This window comes from Pseudonaja textilis, chromosome 2, assembly GCF_049901715.1.
Source record: "Pseudonaja textilis isolate UNSWEBS1 chromosome 2, rPseTex1.2, whole genome shotgun sequence".
Taxonomy (NCBI): domain Eukaryota; kingdom Metazoa; phylum Chordata; class Lepidosauria; order Squamata; family Elapidae; genus Pseudonaja; species Pseudonaja textilis.
In genome coordinates, this window is record NC_141991.1 from 203,811,333 (window position 1) to 203,818,146 (window position 6,814).

Consider the following 6,814-nt stretch of genomic DNA (forward strand, 5'->3'; position numbering starts at 1 on the left):
GGATATTTTTTAGCAAAGATATCTTGCTTGTCATTTATGATTAGGAGAGTCTTCACAGCAATGAACAGGTTGGAGCCTGTTCAATTGTGGAACAATGAAGCCAGAATTTAAGCTTTATACTTCCAAAATCTATCAACAACTCCCCTCCCACCTCCCAAGAAACAAAATCATCCTAAAGAGAAGATAACATGATTCTAGCACTTCCTGAAAATGCTTTCTTTTCCACCAATCATATCATATTAAGAATACCGCTTGACCCCAGAATTCATGCATGGAGGCAATTAATCAAACCAGAATGGCAAAAGGATTTGCAGGTGTGGGAAGGCCCCTTCCCCAACTTCCTAGGGAATGAAATATTTTGGGGAATATTAAAAGAGGTAATATATTATATCCCCCCACCCCCAAAATGGAGAAAAGTATTAACAAAGGTAGAGAGCAGCCCCCAGTTTTTCTTAATAGCCTCAAGCAGAAGCCTCAAGTCTTAGAGATGGATATTTTGTACCTCTTAAGAAAGACTGGGCCAATATATTCATAAACAAAACATCTTCAGCCACAGCTCTGGAGCTGATGAGATTAAGAATTTACACCCCCACACCCAAATTCTAAGAACAGGACATGACCTTTAGGACATCATAAGATTTACCCACCACTATTAGAATAGCAAAAGAAAGAAGACTCACTACATTGCATAACTCCCTGGAGCATCTCAATTACAAAATCCCAGAAACCTATAAAGATCCATCCATTCACCCAGCCAAGGGATCAGCCACCACAGAAACATGCTGCTGTTATTGAAGTTCCTAGCAATAAACAGAAACATTCTTTTCAATCAGCCAGTCTCCATTTTATTCTTTCTCTCAGCTTGCAACCAGACTGGATTTTCTTCCTATACAGGATTTCTTCTTTAATATGATCACTTTGCTTCCATATTGCTGCCACTTTATGCAAGATACAGCACTGCTCTTAAATGACAGCTTTTGCCTTGTCCAGATGTTGGCATGTAGAATTCAGAGACTTATCAGGAGAAAGATTTGATTATACTCGAAAGATGCTCCAGTAGACAGTGGTAATGAATTTACACAACCTACAGATACTAATCTTTCTATGAGGCAAGTGGCTTTTCTATAAGGAAAAGGTGGGAGAGTTTATATGGACAAGAAAAAAATGGAAATCAAAACAAGCTGAAAAAAGTTACAATATGCTTTGGCTGTGGTTCTCTCTCTCTCTTTCTCTCTCTGTGTGTGTGAAATGTAAAGGTATGGAAGATCTGACTATATAGGAGGTAAAAACCCACTCTGGGAGGAAAGCCAAAAAATACTGATGGTCTTTCCTTTGAGAATCAGAGCAGGAAGATGGTTAAGCCAAAATCAATGACAAGGCTGTGGGAAGAGGTAACTTTTTCTGTGCTCATGGGTGAAACACAAAATTGGCCTGAGTGCTCAATCAAGATTATAGCAGAGAGTCCATTATATTGATAGAGATATGGCTGATTTAGCTGCAATTTTTGTGACAGATGAGTGTATTTCAACATATTTGATTATGCTGTTCTACAGTGCAAAAGTCTTGCTTTTTCTAATAGCTGTATTGGGGAGGTGGGGGGAAGAGTCTGGGCCACAGAAGATTGTGTTCTGGTTTGGGCATTAGAGTTTAGTTCTGCTTTGTTAAATAGGCATGAAGAATGAAAATGTGAGGTCATTCCTCTCAGCCCTCTCAACCACCGGGCAGCTCACTATTTGGCTAGCAGCCTCATTTGATTTGCAGCCTTATTAGAATCTCACTGCCTAATTTTGTCTATGGAGCACTCCATCATTGGCTGGCTCCCTGGTTTATAGCATTAGTTTTATTTTGACTACTGCAGTAACCAAAAGTGAGAGACAAGGACTGGGGAGTGTGCGACTGTGAGATGTTATTGAACCAAAATATCCACCAGTCCCAACACATACTGTGGTGAAGGATGTCGGCGGTTGAATTTCAGCAACATCTGGAAAATGTAGATTCCTAATTACTGCAATACTCAATATGTTTAGGCACTGGGGAAAAGGGCATTAGTCTAAAGTCTGAAATATGACAGTGGCATATTTAATTTCAGATCAGGTGTCTTGGATTTGAATTTCAAAAGTCTGATACTTCTGGTCCATGCCATCCCAACAGTGTATTTACACAGAAGTTTTTGAAACAGTATCATTATTGTATGCAATAATTTGTTGGACCATGTTTCTAATACTCATGCAGTACTAACTTAGGGAAGAGTTCCCTCCTGTTTGTTTTTATGTGAACTAATCTGTGTATTAAGGGGCTTTCCTTTTTTAAAAATAAAATTTATCCAGAATTTTAAAGATAATATAAAAGCAGCATATACTAATTCAGAATAAAGAAAACAAGGAAAAAATGAGAGAAAAGACAAAATGCAGAAAGAAAAGATAGAAAGAATTATATATTTTTTTAAATAGTATAAGGTCTTCTGCTTGTCCCAGTGGCTTGGACTGCAAGACCTCCAAGGTCTCTTCTAACTCTGTTATTCTGTTCTGTTCTGTATGTATGGTTGCAAAGTTATTCTTAATGTATGGTTACAAAAAAGCTCACTTTTTTCTCCTCATCAAAACCACAAATCATAACTGCATTTTTTTCTATTTTATGTAAAAAGTCCATAAGGGATTCCCAGTAAATGATAAAGATAGATATTGTCTTTTCTCTAACCAAGGAAGTAAATTTAGCCATCTTTGCAATTTCTATCCTCTTCACTAACCATTCCTCTTACAACTTACAGTATGGAGAGACTAGTAGACTTTTCATGTAAAAGTTGGTATTTGATAAGGGATTCAAATGGTATGGTCACTGCCCAATTGGATTGAATTTCTGAAAAAAATGTACAATTGGATTGAATTTCTGAAAAAATGTACAAATTACTCAAGATAAATTATCAAAGTCTTCTTTGAGAATTTAAGATGGGTTGATAATATGGAGACAGAAAAGTTACAGTTCAAGAGAGATATTTTTCAGGAAGATAGTTCTTTTTCAGGAATAGCTATGATTTGAATTTCAAGAGACTTGACTACTAAAATTTCTAAAAGTAGAGATTTTTCAGACTATAATCCTGTGAGTTTGGTTTATAAAATAAAATCTAATTCTCTCAGTTGGAAACTAAATAAAATGTTGTTTCAGAAAGAGAAAATTATTGAGGATTATAAGAGGAAATTATTTTTTTTTTTGAAAACCATAGAAATAATGGTACTGATTTAAGAAAGGTTCATGATATAAGTGAAGCCTTTATTACTTGATACAGCATAAGAGCCTTGATGGCACAGTGGTACTGTACTGCAGACCACTCCTGCTGACTATCAGCTGCCTGAAATTTGGCAGTTCAAATCCCACCAGGCTCAAGGCTGACTCAGCCTTCCATCTTTCTGAGGTGGGTAAAATGACCCAGATTTGTGGGGGCAATATGTTGGCTCTGTAAAACTGCTTAGAGAGGGCTGTAAAGCACTATAAAGCAGTATATAAGTCTAAGTGCTATTGCAATAATTCTAAGAAAGCAGCAAAAGGAAAACTGGCAATATTTTGAAAGAGATAAAAATAAGGGAATTAAATAATTTCCTAGGGAATATAAATATTTCTCAACAAATTAAGATTTTACAGCAACAGCTATCTATGTGTCATCCTTCCCAGTAAATCAGGCAGGATATATGAGGTAAGTCTACTTTATTGTAAAGCTACATTAACAGAATGTTGCAAGTTTGAAAGGACAAACTTCCTTCTTGACACTTCTAACTACCCGACTAGGGTAGGTCCTTTCTACGTTTCTGTCTTTGATAATTAAATAGTTATGGGCTCCTGCATTTCTTGTCTAAAGGTTTCATAAGCAGCATCCCCTTGCTCCTTTCCTCAAGGTAGATATGCACTCCATTACATCACGACAAAGAATTTGCAAATAAACCAGGGAAATGGTTGGTTTATAAACTGTGAAAAGGAGAACTGAAAATGTTACTGAAATTACAAGAGAGATGCTGTATTAATAGATAATGTGGCTTTATAAAAACATTTTGTCCATATTCTTATTTGCAGGGAGGCTATGATATTTCAACGGGCAAAATAGATAAGTATGTCAGCTTTGAAAGCCATATATTAGCACCAGAAGCTTTTACGCTACCAAATTCCCCGGCACAGAAAACAAAATTTACCAAAGATTACAAAAGAACGAAGACAAATTATAAATGAACCTGTAACAATAAGAGAAGTTTCAGAAGCTAAAAAGAGTAAATCAGGAAAGATGCCTCGATCAGATGGGTTATTGAGTGTGTATTATGAGGATGTACTTTTATTATTGCTGCAAAGCATTAGGAAGGAACTCCATTTCATAGAGAAGAATACTGCTAAAGATTTGGAAAGATGCTAATATAACATTAATACTTAAAGAGTGACAAGATTTGACTTTAACAAGAAACCACAGATCAGTATTATTATTGAATAATGATTATAAGTTGTTTTAAATGATTTTCACTGAAAGACAGAAAATAATTGTGCAAAAATTTATTCATGAGGATCATATCTAAAAGACAGTTAAAGGATAATGTTAACACTGTGTTAGATATTTTGGAATATTTGGAACAACATAATTTTAAAAAAGCTGCAGTGACATTTTTAGAGGCACATAAGGCAATTTGAACTGGACTTTATTATTTAAAGTTTTGGAAGCTATGAATTTTGGAGAGATTTTATAAAATGGATGATATATATTTATAGTTCACAAAGCATAAATAATTGTTAATGCAGATTTAATCAAACCATGTACTACACAAAAAGGAATAAAATAAAATTTCCCACTGCTTATTTTAGTTCTTATAATATTAAATATAAACATAAGACAACATAAAAGGGATGTAAAGATGAAAAAAGAGTCACATAAGTTAAGAGCTTTTATAGATGCCTTGATTTTGGTTTTGGCAGATCCTTTAAAGGGAATTTGAGTAGATTAAAAGAATTTGGGGGCACTATTAGGTTTCAACAGAAGACAAATATATTAACAAAAAAGCACAAAGATACAAGATCAAGCAGAATTGATGATTAAAAGAGGGTAAAATACTTTGGTATTGCTATGACAAATATAAAAAGATGTGCTAAAATGGGATGTTCAATTAGGGAGAATTTCTGGGATTAAGACAAATGTTTTACCTATTACCGGTGTGCTATTTTATAGTATTTACATTACATATATACAATATATTTACATTATATAATGTGAAAATAATATCTGTTTTGAAAACTAATGTTCAATGGCAGAAAGATATATCTAAATTTGTATGGTTGGGAGAAAAACCAAGTTAAATATATGATATTACAAGATGCAAAGAAAAGATGAGGATTAGGTCTACCAGATTAGAAGTTACACTTTGCCTGCTTGGATGGAAGAGTGGGTATTGCTAAGAAATAGAAGGTTATTGAAGTTAGAAGGACCTGAAATTCTAGTGGCATGGACATTTATGTTATAACAAAGCTAAGATTTCAAAAATTGTTATGTCAGGCCATTCTTAGAATATGGAATAAATATAAATCTAGGTTGTACCCCCCCAGAACATCCTTCCAGTTCTCAGCACAACAAGCATTTTATACATGAAAAATTATAAATAAACATAAGTGGTTAACTTATTGTGATGTATTACAATTTTTTTTCAAGGGAATTGTAAAATAAAATTAACAGAAGGATATATTTGTTGATGGTTTTCTTATATATAATTATCAGAAATGTTTGAAGTGGATAAACATTCTTATGGTTTTGAACAATGCTGGACTGCTGAATTATGCAGAATTATGTACAAATGATGAACATATTGTTGGAATATGACTCAGAAGAACAAGTGAAAGAATATATGATAAAACTGGCTAAAAAAACAGCTAAATATACAAATGCATTAATAGAAAAAATATGTGGTTGAAAAGACTGAAGTTTACATTAAGTTCTAGCTTTATAGAAAATTTTATAGTATGATATATGGTTGGTATTAGTCACCACAGAAATTGTCTAGAATGTACAAAGGCTCTTTGAATGTTTGAACAACATGAAGGGACATTTTTATGAATGGTAAATATGTAAAAGATCCAAAGAAGGGGGAGGGATACAAATAAATAAACTAATTCAGAAAATTATAAAGACTAAAATATAGTTTTTAAGGCACCAGATTACAAGCCAGAAACTGTGAATTCTGCATATACCACCTTAGGCATGAAAGCCAGCTGGGTTACTTTGAGCCGGTCACCCTCAGTCCAATTCACCTTATAGAATTGTTGGAACAATAATATTGGATAATTCCAATAATAATATTGGAACAGTATTAAGCATGTTTGCCACATTGAGTTATTTATTTAAAATATGAAGATGGGATTGAAAAGATTCTAAAGAAAATAATCTTACTTTTCTCCTAAGATTATTTTATTGCCTCTTTCCAATGTGGCCATACTGCATGAAGAAAACAGACACAACTACACAAAACTTTATACTAATTTTTTTCAATTCTAATTGAGATGGGTCTTACCTTACTTATTTCATATTAGTCTCTGGGTCCAACAGGGCAACTTTCTGTTTTATCCCTTAGCATTCTGCTTGGTGGGTGGCATGTAAGCAGAGCCACATGATGCTAATGAGCTCTGTCAGTTTCTTAGAGCAACCTGATTAGCTAATCTGCAGAGCTCTGTGAGAAGGAATTAGTCTGATACTGATCAGCATGATGTGAGATGCTAGTCATATTAAAATCACAAACAAAAAAAGTGAGGGAGGAAAAAAAGGGAAACATCAAAATATTAATTTAATAGCAAGTTTACA

The 6,814-nt window shown here is 34.0% G+C and overlaps 1 long non-coding RNA gene across 1 annotated transcript; it reads right to left on the reverse strand.

Moving 5' to 3' along the window:
* Positions 1-697: 697 nt before the first annotated feature.
* Positions 698-6,614, reverse strand: LOC148127329 (uncharacterized). Its single transcript, XR_015741497.1, has 3 exons — positions 6,533-6,614; positions 2,766-2,856; positions 698-1,122 (listed from the first exon to the last, which is right to left on the reverse strand). It is a non-coding gene; the product is annotated as an uncharacterized LOC148127329 (long non-coding RNA).
* Between the last annotated feature and the right edge of the window lie 200 nt (positions 6,615-6,814).